This window comes from Staurois parvus, unplaced genomic scaffold (assembly GCF_062004578.1).
Source record: "Staurois parvus isolate SC_StPar_1 unplaced genomic scaffold, SC_StPar_1.0 ptg000006l, whole genome shotgun sequence".
NCBI lineage: Eukaryota > Metazoa > Chordata > Amphibia > Anura > Ranidae > Staurois > Staurois parvus.
In genome coordinates, this window is record NW_028317802.1 from 434,168 (window position 1) to 452,586 (window position 18,419).

An 18,419-nucleotide genomic window follows, 5' to 3' on the forward strand; every position below is an offset into this window, starting at 1 on the left:
AACAACAATCTAATTAGGTTCCTTATGCAAATGTAACTACTAGAAAAAGTAAACATTTCCTTTTTGTCTCAGTAAATTAATTAGACATTGAATTATAAGGTTATGAGTAAGCAGGTATTTGATGAACATGTTTTCATGACAGGAAGCTGCTAAAAGCTTATATTCTCACCAGGGATCTTCTAAAAGGGCTTTAGGTAGAGTAATAAGAAGATTACAAGGATGATGATGATGGCAACAATGATATTATTAGTGAAAATTGTTTAATAATGTTCCACAATTACTGTTGGGTAACATTTAAAACCCAACTCCAAGCTAATTTTTTTACTCTGCAGCCTAAAACTGTAATACATTTCCACACATAGGTACGCCCTTGTGACTGAGGCCTTATGGGATTACTGGGCACAAAGACAGATGTACAGTATCTCAATGTTGATTTTAAGCAGGTCCCCAGCCATCCTCTGCACTTGGTGCTCTGCTAGTAGACCCAGGTGATCAGGGAATATAAAGTGAATGAATTAAGTATTTGATCCCCTGCTGATTTTGAATGTTTACCCACTCACAAAGAAATGATCAGTCTAAATATCGAATGGTAGGTGTATTGTAACACTGAGAGACAGAATAGCAACAAAAAATTCAAAAGAAATGCATGTCTAACAAATTATGCACTGATTTGCATGTTCATGAGGGAAATAAGTATTTGATCAGCTATCATTCAGCAGGATTTCTGGCTACCAGGTGTCTTTCATACAGGTAACAAGCTGAGATTAGAAGCAGTCTCTTAAAGGGAGTGCTGCTAATCTCATTTTGTTACCTGTATAAAAGACACCTGTCCACCATGGCAAAGACCAAAGAGCTGTCCAAGGATGTCAGGGCCAAGATTGTAGACCTACACAAGGCTGGACTGGGCTACCAAACTATCAACAAGTAGCTTGGTGACAAGGTGACAACAGTTGGTGCAATCATTCACTACATTATTTCCTTCACTGTAGCTCAGTGTAGCATCGGCTATAGCAGACCCCATTCCTATAGGTCAAGAACGCCTAGCCTGCTGGAATGTGGCTGCCCCTGGGAATGCCATGTTCACTAGCCAGGAAGTACAGGAGGCTGAAGTAAGGAAGATCAAAAGAATTATTATGGTTTCAGGATAGGGTTGCCACCTCATCCTTTTAAAACTGAACATATATTAATTACACAGATTCTGAGGCAAACTAATAGCAGAAGTACTCAGTGAGTTTAGTTCCCACCTTAATCAGTCACAGAACCTGTATAATTAATATGTGCTTAGTTTTAAAGGGATGAAGTGGCAACCCTATTCCAGAAGTGGAGTTGCCTGCAGCGGATGGCTGGGACTGGGGTCTCGCAGGAATATAGTCAGTCAGATGTTCACATGGGTCAGTTCAGGCAGCAGGCATAGAAAAAGTCAGCAAAGGGTTGGTCCAGGCAGCAGGCAGGAATGTAATCAATAAACAGGCTGGTTGGTACAGGCTGCAGGCAGAGGACGCACTGCATTGGTGTGGCATTGATCTGGAACACTGTTGCTGGCAGCACTGGTTTACTGACAGTGGGACTTATATGGTGACAATCAGGGACACTGCTGATGGGTTACACTGGTGTGATGACACTGTGACTGGTGTGCAAGTGACAGGAACACTGATCTGGTGACACTGGGACTGGTGTGGTGGTGATCAGGAGAACTGTTGCTTGCTGCATTGGTCTGGTGTGGTGGCAGTCAGGGACACTTGATTCTAACTACACTGGTCTGGTGATACTGTGGCTGGTGTGGTAGTGATTAGAGAACTGTGACTGGCTGCACCATTAGGGCACATTCACACGTGAGGTTGGCGGGTGATAATATGTCACTTTTGATCTGCAGGTTTACCACACCTCAACCACTACCCCCTTTAGCTGCAGAGTCAGCGGATGCGGGTGTACACATGCCACAGCTGCGAAGCTTTGCTTTACAGCTGTGTCAGGAATTATACCCCCTGTACACCCACCAATCGCTATACAATGCCTTCTCTCTACCTGTCAAATGCTCTCTGAAGAGTAATCTGAACACAGGTGTATCTTCAGAGAGCATCGCACATATGAACAAGTCTTTTTGATGACACTGTGAACGGTGTGGCTGTGATCAGAGACACTGGGACTGATGTGTTGGTGATCATAGACACTGTTACTGGTGTGGCAGTGACCAGGAATACTGTGACTGGTGTAGCAGTCATTAAGGATGCTGTGAGTGGGTGGCGGTATTTAGGGATACTGACTGGCAGCACTGGTCTGGAGACCTTGTACTGCTGGGGTGGCGATCAAACACAATGGCTGGTGGCACTGACATACAGTGGTATCAGAGCAGCCAGCCTTTGTACATGATCACTGCCACAGCAGTACAATGTCACCATTGCACTTGTCCTGGTGACAGTATGTAACAAAAAAACAAAACATTTTGAATATACAAATTTTTCTTTACATACTGTCACTAGAGTGCTGCAGTGTTAGTGATGACTATATAAGCAATCATTTCTGACATATAGACATTGAGAACTACTGCAATAGCAGATGTTGCCCACAGCTAACACATGGTACAGGGCCACTCCACCCATGGGTACGTCCACCCACATTGGCGCTGCTCCCTTCCAGCCATACCACATATCTTTATTGTCCACATATGTGATTTTACTGATTGAGTTACAAACACCATGAGCAGAAAATCTTGAAGGCAAAAAACAGTGGCTGAATCACTCAAACCTCTGCACAAGCATGAGCAATGATCTTCATCCTTCCCACATATTAACCTCACTGCAGGCTGCTAGAAACTGGGTTAAAATCCAATAATGTTAATACTGCAGACCAGGGCCGTGGATAAGGGGGTACCACCAGTCCTCCTGTACGGGGCCCAGGCCTGCCGGGGGGGGGGGGCCCATGCAGCTGGGTGAACCAGGTGTGGGCAGCAGCTGATATCTGGATTCTTCTCCTCTCCCTCCTGCTGGCTTTCAGCTGCTGCAGAAAGACCCATAGAGGTGATTGGTTTTAGTAATTGCCTCCCTGCCGCACCCATCACCCTTGCTGTGCACCATACGTTTCCCTCTGCTGCCCAAGACCCCCTGAGTGCCCTACCCCGTAGTGCTGCTGGCTTCCCACCAGCGGCTGCTAGCAGACAATGGGAGCCTTCAGGATGGAGAGTGGGGGAAGAGTCCAGTAAATATGTCGCATTTACCAGCCCTTTCCTTTCCTGAATGAACACAATGAGTGATCATAATGGAAGCATTGTAAACTGTGTTTTTTGGGGGGGCCCTGTCAGGTTGGCTGCATGAGATCCGTGGTTTCTAACAGCAGCTCTGCTGCAGACTATCAGACCTGATACAGCAGTACAGTAATGAGTGCGTTTACATTGGTTTGAATTCATTTTGTTTGCCCCTGATATGTCTTGTACGCTGAATGTTGGGGAGCAATTGGATATTGACATTTCAGTCAGCTATTCTTGGAAAAGAGCCCTTTATAGAGACAGTGTGTGTCTTTCTACCAGTACAGGCGGTGCTGAGATTATTTTATACAAATCTCCCTGTGACTCTTTGTAAATCTCTCCTGATGAATGTTGTCTTGAAAAGATTACCAGTAGGTTTGTTTGATAGTTTTTCCAAACACGCAACGCTCTTAGAAGATTCAATAAGAAGGGCTGGATAGTCTAATTTCTCTGCCACTGGGGAGCAGTGAAATAAATCTCTAATAGGAATTAACTCTTCTGCCAGCCAATTAACTTTAAGTTGCTTTACGGAACAATTAATGCTTGTAATACAGAACTTCTGCAACGTTCAAGCAAGAAATACACATAGGTAGTAAAAATTAAGTTATCTGCATAATCTTTACAAGCAGTACTTGATGACTTTCTCTAGCTATTGTCTGCAAAGCCAGCAGTGTTGCTTTTACAAGATGGAGCCGTTTTAGCTTATAGCCCTTAGCTCATCTAGGGTCTTGCCACCCTAACTATCCTTTCTACAGCTTTTCTTGGGGCGAGTAGATTCAATCGCTATTGTTCTCAATGGGAAGATTCTTGTTTGATTGGTTTTCTGGTTACAGCCCCCATGGATTCATCTGACATTTTCAGCCTTGCATGGGACCAAAGTCTTAATCTATTGGTCTTCTGTAAAAGCCTACTGGAGGGATCAGCTATATTTGTTTTAAAGGAGAGGTGGCACAGACCCCAGCCTCTGTCATGCTGATGCATCTGTTACCCACTGCTCTGCTCCTGACTACATAGCCCATAGCTCATCTAGGGTCTTGCCACCTCAACTATCCTTTCTACAGCTTTTCTTGGGGCGAGTAGATTCAATCGCTATTGTTCTCAATGGGAAGATTCTTGTTTGATTGGTTTTCTGGTTACAGCCCCCATGGATTCATCTGACATTTTCAGCCTTGCATGTGTCAAGGTCCTACCTTTTCCCAGAGGTTATGTTACTCCATGTGCTGGCATCCATCTTGGATTTCTGCTGAGCATGGTGGGAATCTTTTATGCCTTCAGGTCTCTGAGGTCCATCCCCCAGAGGGGTGTGGCTGAGTACATATAAGCCTGTGATCCGCACATGCTCTTTGCACTTGTGTCTTGTTCTTGCTACAGCTCTGTGTATACGCTCGTGACTCTTCTGGTATCTGACTCGGCTTGTGACTAAGACCATTCTCTGTGTTCTCCTTTGATCTGACCTTCTGTTGCTGAACCCGGCCCGTGACCTGTGATTCTCTGTCTACTGTTCTGTACCGTTTTGTCCCGTTGTTGTCGACCCGGCCTGCCTGACTACGCTATTGCCATTCTTACCAGCTACACGCCATTGGCGGCGGCCATTACCGCAGCCGGGGTGTCTCGGGGGCCGTGACCTGGTTCCTGGCTGCGTCAAGTCCATCCCCACCATCAGGGGCCCTGGTTAAGGGCAGCCTGGGACTTAGACTCCGCGCCCTGAGGGACTTCAGTCTGTTGGTGGTGGTTGTCGTCAGCCAGTGCGTTAACCTGCCACTAGGCCTACCTGTCCGTTCCACAGCCCTGCCCTGACAGCATGGAACCAAAGTCTTAATCTATTGGTCTTCTGTAAAAGCCTACTGGAGGGATCAGCTACATTTGTTTTAAAGGATAGGTAACACAGACCCCAGCCTCTGTTATGTTGATGCATCTGTTACCCACTGCTCTGCTCCTGACTACATAACCCATAGCTCATCTAGGGTCTTGCCACCTCAACTATCCTTTCTACAGCTTTTCTTGGGGCAAGTAGATTCAATCCCTATCATTCTCAATGGGGAGATTCTTGTTTGATTGGTTTTCTGGTTACAGCCCCTATGAATTCATCTGACATTTTCAGCCTTGCACGGGACCAAAGTCTCAATCTATTGGTCTTCTGTAAAAGCCTACTGGAGGGATTAACTACATTCGTTTTAAAGGATAGGTAGCACAGACCCCAGCCTCTGTCATGTTGATGCATCTGTTACCCACTGTTCTGCTCCTGACTACTGAGCTACCAACATCATGCTTCCTACTGTTTCCCATTGTATGCTGATCACCCCTTATATCCACATGCCAAATATCCCTCTGGCAGGGAGCTAAACCCAGGAATTTAACGGTTTTAGAAAAAAGCTACATTCAAGGCATGATGTGAATGGTAACTGTCACAAATGCGCGTGTTCTCAATGGAATTGTCAAGCCATCAAATGGTTGGTGCCATAACTGATCACATGTGCAGCACCATGGTAACTGCTGATCAGAGAGGGGGTTAATGTCAGATTCCTTAGCTGTAAAGAAAAGAGGGTTTAGTTCCGCTTTAAGTAATAAAATCATTATGGTTGTGAGGAAGATGTATTTATTTGATATAACTGAAAAAAAGAAGTAGAAGGAGAAAAAAATGATAAATTAGGAGCATATGACTCTATACCATATTATTGAGACTGAGACGTTTAACTGTTTAGATGAAGCTGCTGAAAACAACATTAGATTTCTGAAGCTAAATGAAAGTGTTACATTTAGTTGTATTTTGTAGCTAGTTTGCTTATATAATTCTACAAATTATAGTTAATAGTAACACCCAAACACAGAAAATCAGTAGCAAAAGTGTTTGCACTGGGCTTCAGTTCCCATATTTAGTCATCTGTATAATGTATATCAGGGGCGGACTGAGAACTCATGGGGCCCCCGGGCAATAGGGGATCATGGGGCCCCTGTGTCCTTGCCCAAACTCAAAAAAGCCTATGAAAAAGGTACCAGGGGCATCTCATGGGGCCCCCTACTGACCCCGGGCCCTCGGGCGGTGCCCGAGTTTCCAAATGGTCATTGCGCCCCCTGCTGTATATACCGATATATGAGACCGTCGCTGACAGAGGCATCCAGAAAAAGATGTGGGGAATGTGTCCTTGGTTCCAGAATATAGTGATATCCTGCAAGGGCTGAATAACCTTTCATGCAAAGAGGAATGACAAGTAATTATTCACACCTTTGTTTAGGCTAGGTTCACACCTAAGCATTTTCTGCAGCATTTTGCAGAAATGCACTACAGTCCATTTAACATGATTTCCTATGGGACACGTTCACATCTTCGCATTTTCACCCAGTGCATTTTTTGGACTTTTTTTAACGCAAAAAGTTGCATTTTTGGTTCTATAGACTTCAATGGAAACACTGCAGAAAAGCATGAAGTGCGTTTTTGCTGCATTTTTGTTGTGTTTTGTTGTGTTTTTGCATTTTAAATCTACCTAGCAACAAGAAAAATTAAAGCAAAAACAAAAAAAGCAAAGCATATCAAAAACGCGGCAAAAATGCAGGTGCAAAAACGCAATGCAGAAATGGGTCAAACGCAAACTGCATAGGTGTGAACCTAGCCTTATAGAGGACCTAGTGTCAAATATACTGTATTTCTCATGTTACAGTGGAACTTTAGGTAAAGATGAAAAATGGGCGGACAGGCAGGATTTTTAATGCAGAAGAGACATGTTTTGTCTCTTCCACATTAAAGCTACCTACCTGCCTGTCCACCCCTGTACAGTGATCACAGGCGCAGCTCACTGTACAAATTCGGCAAAGCTGAAATTGATGAAACTCCCCCCACCCGGCCAATGATAGCAGTTGGCATTCGGGACCCAGGAGATCACTCAAAGATGTCAGCAGCCAGGCAGAGAGGACAGCGCATCGTGGGATCTGAGCTGAGTATTGTCCTGCTCTAAGGGCATGCTTAGTAATGTGTATGTGTAATCCTTAGCCCTGGTTCACACTGAATGTGGCTTTGAAATTGCTCTACTTCACTAGAAGTAGCGTGATTTCAAAGCTGCTGGTCAGTGTGATTTCATGTGCAACTTTCCTGATACCTGTGTGACTTGTCGCACATGAAATCGCCAAAAAATAGTGCAGGAACCTTTTTTTCAAAATCGGTGCTGTACCGCAAAGTCGGAGTCACACTGATTTGAATGGTTCCAAAGACACAAATAGGGTGCGACTTGTCATATGATTTGGAACTGTCAAATCACATGACAAGTCACATTGATGTAAACCAGGGCTTTCAGGTATTAACCACTTCAAGTCCGGACACTTTTACCCCATTCCTGTCCAGGCCAATTTTCAGCTTTCAGTGCTATTACACTTTGATTGACAATTGCGCGGTCATGCAACACTGTACCCATATGAATTTTTTAGCATTTTGAGACAGATAAAGCTTTATTTTGGTGGTATTTTTTTCGTTGGGATTTTTATTTTTTTGCTATGTAAATGAAAAAGTCCAAAAATTTTGAAAAAAAGTTTTTCTTATAAAATTTTGCAAATTAATAATATTTCATCATAAATCTTGGCCAAAATTTATTCCGTTATCTTTTTAGTAAAAAAAATAAAATAACCCAAATTAGTTTATAACCAAAAATTATAATTTTTAAACTTTTTTTTTTACATTTTTATTTTATTTTTTTATATTATTATTTGGTTTTTTTTTAATTTACATACTGTTACCCTAGCAGTACAGTGTCACCATGGTGACACTGTACTACTTGTGGGGGGTGATGAAGATTTTTTTTTTTTTTACACTGATTGCTTTTATACCCATAAAGGCTGTAAAAGCAATCATTTCTCATCTCTGGCTGCACTCTTGCAGCCATTGAGAACTACTGTGTGAGCTGTGATTGGTCACAGCTTGTCACATGGTACAAGGCTGTTGTGAATAGCCTTGTACCATGTGATCTCTGTGATCATTCACAGATTTCACACGTAGTAAGCAATGATGTCAGAAGTGACATCTTGCTTACTACTCTGCATGTGATCACTGATTGGCCAATCAGTGATCACATGATCGGGACTTTGCACAGAGGTCCTCTACGATGATCAGTGTTCCACTCTGCCCGGAGGTCGCGGTGCTGCGCGCGCACAAGCAGGGGGCAGGGGGCGTTTATAAATGTCTACCCGCCCCTGCACTGCCACCATCCGGCCGTTTATTTACAACGGCCGGACGGGAGGTGGTTAATTACCTGTCACAGAGATCACAGTACCCCCCTTGATAATGACTTCATCTGATTTCCTTTCCCTAATATGGCTGTAAACCATTATTTATATACAGCAGTGACTGGCCTCAGGTGATACACAGAGGTAAAACAAATCTTCCTACATACATTGTACCTGTTTATTTCCAGACATTTCTTGTGCACATCCTTGTAAATCTCAGAGATATAAAGGATTTTTCACAGACTCACAAAAGAGTCAGGGAGCAGAAGTTACACACTGTAGAAGAGCTCTGAGAGCTGATTGGAAGGAAGGGACACACCCCCTTCACACAGCACACAGGAACAGAGTTGAGGCTGTCAATCACAGGACCTGTGCTGGAGATCCCTCCCCTGTCACCTTTTTTTACTCAGTGTCAGGAAAACCTGTCATAAGTGACTCATGCTGATAACAGAGGAACTAGACAGCAGAGAAAAGTGGCACTAAGAGCTTTAGAAAAAAGTAAACACTGTAGAAACATGTGCTTTGTTCAGATTTTGTGTCTGAGGCTTATAACCACTTTAAAGACAAAAAATTTTTTTTATTTTCAGACAACATACAGACACAACCATATAAATACTGATGCAATTCTTGCATGTTCACAAATGTGTGACACCGATCAGCCCCTGCTGCAGCCTCTCATCTTTTACTATGAAGGTACAATGCCGCAGTATGTATACTGGGGTAGAAGAGACAGAGAAAGTGTTTCATTCTGCCTGCTGCAGACTGAAGGCATCATCTCCGGTTAGGCAAAATCACTTGAATGGAGCTCAAGAACTGCTTGATAAAGGCATTATAGAACTCCATTGTGTTTTTCACTGACATAAAATTTGCATTGATCGTGTAGTTTCAGGTTGTTATTTGTTGACCTGTACACATGGCCTATAGTAGAGTAAATCTTCACATTTCTGTGTCAGACGTTTGTATTTGTGTTCAAACATGTGGCATGCTGCGTGGCACTGCACCTGTTAAAGTGGTTGTAAAACTCTGACATGAAACAAGAACAAGCTTATCCCTCGAAAGTATGTATTTGTCTCTATCCAGAGCACTAAGTGTTATTTCTGTGTCCTACTTCATTCTTCTGCTATCTGCATGAGTTACTTCTGACAAGGTTTCCTGACAGTAAGAAAAGAAAGGTGGCAAGGAAGGGACCTCCAGCACACAGCCTGTGATTGACAGCCTCAGCTCTGTTCCTGTGTGCTGTGTAAAAGGGGTGTGTGTCTGTTTCCTCCAATCAGCTTTCATTCAGCATTGCAGAACGTAAACTCAGCTCCCCACCCCCTGCTTTCTGAAAGCTCAGACAGGCTGAATAAATTATGGATTTTAAAAAGATGTAGAGGAGGGAGGGATGAAGATAAACAGGTATAACTTATGTACAAGGATTTGTTTAATTTCTGAGTATCACCTGAGACTAGTCACTTCACTGGGTATATGTTATGTCCCTTTCACATGTGCAGACCATTTGTTTTTCATCCATCCGTTAATGGATGAAAAACAGACATCAATGCATCTCTATGGAAAAAAGGGATGTAAAAGGATGATCATCTGTTTACATCAGTTCACATCCATATCTATCAACATCTGTTTTTTTAAATGTATCAAAGCCAAAATGAAAAACAGATGTAAACAGACAAACATTCTATTTTTGCATCCCTTTTTGAATTGGTAGTTCATGTAAAAATGGATTGCTATTGTTCCCAGCTCTCTCTTTGAACTGCAGAACAACTCCAGCCATGCTATGGACCTGAGGAGGTTAGGTGTGTTCTGTAGACCTAATACACTTGTTGGGTAGGTGCAGTGTGGTGTGGCAGGCACTAAGCAACTTCCCAACTTGCAAAAGACAATGTATTGTAAAAGTAATTCAACAGTACAAACACACCCGACAGTACACTCACAGTACTACAGTGTAGCAACAGCGAGAAGAATGCTCAGTGTGATGCTGACAACGTCTGCCATGAGGAGCGAAATGCTGCCTGGAAAGTAAAACGCAAAAAAGGGGCAGCTTCCTGGAAAGGTAGACGTAGTTCCTACTCTATCCCTACTCATCTGAAACCGTTCCCTGTCGCTAACACTGTTCCTGCCAGATGGAGAACTTGCATAAAACACGCCAAAACCTGAGGTCAGAGTCCTAAATACACCCTGCTTGACCCAAGATGGCTGCCCAGGTCACATGAGACCAGAGCATCCAACTGGATCCCTGTCCTGCGTGACCGAGGAAGTAATAGAGAAACCCTGTTTCCCTTCACGTTTTCTCTCACCTCTGCAATGCAGCGGTAGCCCAGCGCCACCTGCAGTGAAGACTACAGACTGCACCTGCCTACACATTTCCTGTCCCAAGGTGACTACGCTTCTCCTCTATAGACATAGTACAGTGAGTGAGCGTTGTCACCTAGGACAAGAAAAGTCTAAACTCTCTTCTTTTATGTATGATTCATGTTATTGACTAGGTAGTAAAGTAAGGATTGAGAATACAGCTCGGGAGCCTGTTCCTTTTAAATGGAAAAATGTATTTCCTCTGTGAAGGGTGCAAATGGTTGAGGTGAGCATTACATTCTTGTCACTGTTTCCATATTGATGATAATAATAGCAGGAGGATTCTGAGTAGGTTGAGATATCACAAGAGTTAAGACACACCGGTGGGGTACCCAGCAGGTCTCAGCCTGAGTTCTATTAACACTCAGGAAGATTAATGACAGACAGTTTCTGATGTAAGCAAACAGTGAGGACATGAGCCCAGCATGTAGTAATTCTCAGATATGAGTGAGAAAAATAAAATACATGATCTATTTTATATACTGAACTCTGTCCACTTCTTGCAAGCAAGAATATGGATGAATGCTGTTAGTTTTCACCCACCTTCACACTGCTTTCAAGTGCTCTTCCCAAAGATCTTGTCTATTCTTCTGAATAGGTGGAACTTTGATTACAGTGTGGGTCTTGGATGTATGATCTCGAGATGTACAGCAGAAATCATATTGTATATTATGGTATATATAAAAAAGAACATTTTTTTACAAGAAGTAATTTCTACTTTGCTATTAGATTGACTACTCTCATGATACTATTGATAAATAAAATGCAGTGCCTTGAAAAAGTATTCATACCCCTTGAAATTTCCACATTTTGTCATGTTATAACCAAAAACATAAATTTATTTTATTGGGATTTTATGTCATAGACCAACACAAAGTGGTACATAATTTTATGGTGGAAGAAAAATGATAAATTGTTTTCAAATTTTTTTACAAATAAATATGTGAAAAGTGTGGCGTGCATTTATATTCAGCCTCCCAGAGGCAATACTTTGTAGAACCACCTTGCGCTGCAATTACAGCTACAAGTCTTCTTGGGGATGTCTCTACCAGCTTTGCACATCTAGAGAGTGAAATTTTTGTCCATTCTTTGCAAAATATATAAATATGTAGTGCTGCGCTGCTCAAAAAACACTAAGACATAATATGGCATACATAAAGTCCAAAACACATGTTTAAACTTCAACATAAAAGTCCAAAAGGAAGAAAAACAAGGAAAAAACTCTTCCTTAACCCCTTGACGCCGACGTCACACAAATATGCGGCCTCACGGAACTGGGCTTTTTTCTATGGGGCCACATATTTGCGTACCTGTCTTTGTGCTGGGAGCGCGCCGCTCGGCATGCTCCCAGTACAAAGACCGCAGTGTCACTGAGAGCCCCGGGTCCCGTTCTAACAATTGGGACCCGGGACTCCCGATCTGGGTCACATGGACGTTGTGATAGCCTCTGATTGGCTATCACAGTGATCAGTCACTACAGCGCAGCCCCTTGCTTTTTTCTCTCTCTATGAATGGAGAAGAGAGATACATTGTATCTCTCTAACTCCTGGCATAGGGTGCATTTCACCATAGGTGTGATACGGCTATGCCATTGTACATACTCTCTGTGTCTCTTTCCTCTTGTCTTTTCTTTTCTTGTCTTCTCTTCTTTTCTGGTTTTTCTGTTCTTGTTTTATGCAGGGTTCCAGGATGCCATGGACTGTCCTTCAGAGTGGCAATTGTTGGCCGACCTATGCCTTGGCTTTGCCCCTTTTCAAAGTACATTCACAAAATATACAAGGCTTTATTTTGCCTCAGAAGTGGTCTAAAGTTTTTCATCACCTCAAATCGCAACAAATTGACGTGGTATGCTTGCAGGAAACCAGGTTTGCCCAATCCTCCGCCCCACGGTATCTTTAGCCTCTTTACCCCACTTTTTACACGGCCGAGGCTCCTACAAACGCAATCTCCCTTTCACCTGTACTCGGTATATAGTGGACCCCACGGGCAGGTACTTGCTCCTCCAGGGCACCCACTGGGATCAGGAGGTCACTTTTGTCTCTTATTACGCCCCCAATTGCCTTCAGCACTAATTTTTCTCACATCTTTATATCAGTTTTCCCGACACTCCAAGGGACTTCTTCTTCTTTTGTGAGATTCAAATGTTACCTTGGATTCCACTCTATATAGGCGCTATCTCACGACTTAGAGCAGGAGGGACGTATGCGCTCCCTCCTGCAGTCTGCGGGGCTGGCAGACGTTTGGAGGGAACTTCACCCAACTGAGCGCGACTTCACGTTCTACTCAAATCCTCATAACAGTTTCTGCAGAATTGACCACTTATCTATGCTTGTCCATCAGTTTCCTTTAGTCAGGAGGATATCTATCCCTTTCTCACCCTGGTCAGACCACGATCCCCTGGTTCTACTTCTTTCACTTTCGGGATTGGCACGGCGCCCTTTTCACTGGCTCATTAACGAGTCTTTATTGACTACTCAAGTCACCTGCCAGCAAATTGAATCTTTCGTATGAACATATTTTACAGAGAACTCGGGATCTGTTTCTTCGGCAGTGCCCCTGTGGGAGGCGCATAAAGCTACGGTGCGGGGCCACATTATACAGCTGGCTGTGGCTCAGAAGCGGGTGTGTCGTCTTTCGGACTTTCACTCTCTGCTAGCCTCTGTGGATGCTCATTGGAAGTTGCAACCGTCCGCAGCCCATAAACAAACGCGAGACATCTGGCTGCAGAATTGGACTTACTTGCATCTTCAGAGGCTGAACAGGCCTTGCGCTGGACCAAACATAATGTTTGTGCTAATAAACTGGGTCCGATGCTGGCCAGGAAACTCAATTCTGTGGGGAAACCCCACAAACCGGCCCGGTTGCGGCTCTCTGCGGGGGGCTGCACTTTTAATCCCCAGCAGATTGTCTCGCGTTTCACGGACTTCCTTTCACACCTGTACGCCAAACCAGATTCCTTTCCTGTAGTTCAGGTGGAAGCGTTCTTTCAAGATCTACAACTCCCTGGATTGTTCAAAGCGGCGCGGGTAGCCCTTAATGCAGGTGTAATCGTATCGGAAGTACTCCAAGCTATCAAATCTTTATGGTCCACCATGGCCCCGGGTCCTGGCGGTTTCTTGGGTCTATATTACAATAAATTTGCAACCCTGTTGGCGCCCTTTTTGCTTTGTTACTTCAATGAATTGTGACAGGGTTCTCTGCCCTCTCTGGACGTGCTTAGAGCTCACATCTCAATGATTCCTAAGACAGCAGAAGCCGTGCAGGAACCGCAAGCCTTTCAGCTCATTTCTCTTCTTAATGGGAATTTGAAGATATTGAGCAAGATTCTCAGTCTTCGTATCAATAAATACTTGCGTAGTCTGGTCCAAAGGGACCAAGTAGGTTTACTCTCTGGGAGGCAGGTGGGTGATAATGTTCGTAAAGTAGTCCACCTTATACACCTTCTGCAGCAGTGAAAATTTCTGGGATTCTTACTGTCTTTAGATATATACAAAGCTTTTGATTCCCTATCCTGGTAATACCTGCGGTTTGTGCTGTGCCGCTGGGGCTTTGGGGATTCTATCCTTTCTTGAATCCAGGCCTTGTACTCCTCCTCTTCGGCTTTGGTTAAGTATGCAGGGTATTTCTCAGATCCATTTCCTATTTGGCGAGGGATGAGACAGGGATGCCCCCCCTCTCCGGCGCTCTTTGCGCTGGCTCTTGAGCCGCTGGCTTTGGTGCTCTGGGCTGATTGTAATGTATCTGGTGTCCCTTACATGGAACAGGAATTTAAGTTGAACCTTTTTGCGGATGATGCCCTCTTGTCTCTCACCAATCCTTTGATGACGCTCCCAAACTTGCAACAGGTTCTTGTGTGGTTTTCCTTGATTTTGGGTCTCCGTGTTAATTTGGATAAGACTGTCGCTCTCAATATAACTTTGGCCTTGGTTTTGGTTTTGCGCCTACAGTCCCACTTTCCTTACAAATGGGCTTCCTCTTTGCTTGAATACTTGGGCATCCACCTGAGCCCACCTTTGGCTCTTTGTTTGCTGCAAATTATTATCCATTGCTTCTCTCTGTGTCCTTTCTTATGCACTCTTGGCAATTCCAGCACCTGTCCTGGATAGGACGGGTTAACTCGGTGGAAATGACTATCCTGCCTAAATTGTTGTATTGTTTTTGTACCCTCCCAGTGCGGGTTCCTCCCCATTTCCTCCGGTTGATTAAGGCGAGGATTATGCAATATATCTGGGCTGACAGATGCTCCATAGTCTCCAGAAATACGCTTTTTGTCCATAGACTGCAGAGAGGTCTTGGGGTGCCTAATGTAGCTAAGTTTTACCAGGCAAGCCAGATTGCCCCACTGTCTATGTTGCATGCTTCCTCTGATGTCCCACTCTGGGTCCTTTTTGGAACTACCCAACTCTGCCCCCATTGCGACATCAACGCTTTTATAGCTCCCCCCACCCCTATGCCCGATAACATTGAGTCCAATTTTGCTCCATGGCTTACAAGTGTGGCATTCTGTACATTACTCCAGTGGCTTGATGTCACCCTTTCTACCTTTGCTCCCAATTACCAATAATCCTCTTTTCCCATCGGATTTACAGCAACCAGGGGCGTTCTCTTTGTGGGTGGCCAATGGTTTTTCGCAGGTGCGACACTTGTTGACTTTTCTGCCCTCTCTTCAGGAATCATGGGATGTCCCTACGGCAGAATTTTTATGTTTGTCTTGTTTCCCTACTCTATGCATAGGCGCTCAACACGTACTTCTCTATCATATGTCGCTCAGTGGGGATCTGGAGGACTGGAATAAGGCCTGGTCGTTTATAGCTAAATGTTCATTTAATACAACCATGCTGGAGTGCTGTTCCGTTGGTATTGGGTCTCCGCTCGTAAAGCCCGGGCGAACTCTACCTATAGTGACCGCTGCTTCCAGGGTTGTGGCCATCACAGAGATGTGTTGCATATATGGTGGTCAAGCCCGAGACTAATTCATTTTTGGTCTGGTGTATTTGGCCTTCTTTACACCTTGTACCATCTCTCCATATGCTGGGAAGATCGATATGCTTTGCTTCATTGCCCCATACCGGGCCTATTGGCTCACCAGCAGAAGTTGGCTTCCTATTTGTTCTCGGCAACCAGAACAATTGCTCAGGCCTGGAAAAGTACATCTGTCCCTCTTCAGGGGGTGCGTGACCGTATGACCACTCTGATGCACAATAAACAGATATTGAGTATATTGAGTCTTGTCTTCTTCATTCTTTACTCTTTTTTTACTTTATTTTTGCTTGGTTTTTGTGAAGCGGTAGATATTTGCCTTTGGCTTGAGTTTCTGTCGGTGTTATATCACTGTTTTCATATTTTATGTGCCATTAATAGCCCCTGCGTGGGCACGTCTTCTGCACTATTGGTGTTATAGCATTGTTCTCTTTATTTTTTTATGTGCCATTGATAGCCCCTGTGTGAGCGTGCCTTTTGCTCAAGTCCTTCTTTGTTAAAACGTTTAAAAAAGTAATAAAAACTTTTGAAATACAAAAAAAAACTAAAACTGTACAGCTGTAATAAAATAATACAAAAATGCTTATAGGCGATTCTTTGGGTTTTGCCCCTAACTGCACACTCCAGAGAAGCTAAATGCCTGTCTGTCTGTGTCATATAAAAGGTGCCGGCTGCTCAGACGAGTTTGAATTTCGTGCCTAAAACGTCCAGATGATTGCAGCTCAGTTCCACTTTGTCTCTGAGACAAGGGAACACCATCTGATCAGAGTGCAAATCTGGGATTCAATACGAGCCAGGGGGATGATTGGGAATCTTTTCTACCCAAGATTCCCAATCAAGATTGGTATATTCCACGGTAAGGCACCTCTGTCCAGCACTCCTAAGCCTCCGCGTAAAGTGTTAAGTGATATTGCTAGGAGAAAGAAAAATAAAAAAAAAGAAGAAAATCCTGAATTGTCTAGGTTAATTTGTAAAGAATATGTGCTAAAGGTATTGTTATGGGATGATTATTATGTGGTCCCTTTCATAGAGAATATTGCCAAGTGGTCTCTGGGTATTAAAAATAGTAGTCTTTTTCCTAGAGATGGGTCTAATGATAAGTTTAATATGTACATGATAAGGGGACTGTGTTTGGGAGATAAGGAAGTCTTCCTGTGGTTTTCAGGGGACCCTAAATGGGATATATAGTCCAGGAAGCAGGTACATTTGAAAAACAAGTGATGGAGAAGTACGCCGCTGGATGTTTTGAGGTCCGCAAATCTACCAACAAAGCACACTTTCAAGGGTTACAACATAGTTACAATCCTAGAGAAAGAGATTACAACAGAGATAGGGGAAGAGGAGAATATTACCCATTATCCCAGATGTGCCCTCATTGATTACCTCCATTCCACGCGATACACAGCGTTATACTGTAATTGACTTAATCAATGCTTTTTTTCCATCCCAGTTGATGAAGAGAAACAACTACTGTTAAGTTTTACTCTGGCAAACAGTTAACCTGGGCCAGATTGCCTCAAGGCTACGCAGATTCTCCAGCTGTATATTCCATGGCCCTCCAAGAATCCTTAAAGGGTTGAGCACCCCGCCAAGGTTCCAGGTTTCTCCAGTACGTGGGTGACTTATTACTTTGTTCACTCAACAGAGTGGCTTGTAGGCAGGACAGTATATCCCTGTTAGATTTTCTGGGAACAGAGGAACACAAGGTGGCAGGGCACAAGGTACAATATGGTCAAACTTTGGGGGATAATTTGGGTTTCACTCTGTCACAAGGCACCAGAATGGTGAGCCAGTCGATAATCCAAGCCATTATGGGTCTGCCCCACCCAAAAACTAAAAGGAAATGCTCTCCTTCCTTGGTATGGTAACTATTTTCACCAGTGGATTCCTGACTGCTCCCATTATGACAACATACTCAGGCAGCACTTTAAAACTGAGGCTCCAGACCTCATTAAGTGGGAACAAGAATCCACCAATGCCTACCAGACTTTGAAATCCTCACTAGTCTCCTCTCCTGCTCTGGGTTTAGCAAATTACAATGTTGATTTTCATGTGTATGCTCGTGACAATTGTAAAACTATGGTGGCTGTGGTCACTCAGGATCATTATTATTATTATTATACAGGATTTATATAGCGCTGATAGTTTGCTCAGCGCTTTACATTATGGTGGGAGACAGTACACGAGACAGTACAGTAACAATACGATTCAATACAAGAGGGGTTCGAGGGCCCTGCTCCTTGGAGCTTACAATCTAGGAGGGAGGGAATAGTGGTACAGTAGGAAATAGTTGTGGGGGATGGAGTGATATGAAGAGTATAGGAGTTCAGTATTAGCTGAGGGTGGGGTAGGCTTCCCTGAAGAGATAGGTTTTCAGAGTGCGCCTAAAGGTGAGCAGAGTAGGTGATAGTCTGATGGATTGGGGTAGGGAGTTCCAGAGGATGGGGGAAGCCCTGGAGAAGTCCTGGAGACAAGCATGGGAGGAGGAGACAAGGGAGCTAGAGAGTAGGAGGTCTTATGAGGATCGGAGAGTATGGTTTGGGTGGTATTTGGAGACAAGATCGGTGATGTAGTTTGGGGCAGTATTATGAACGGCTTTATACGTCAGTGTTAGCGTTTTGAATTTTATCCGTTGGGCAAT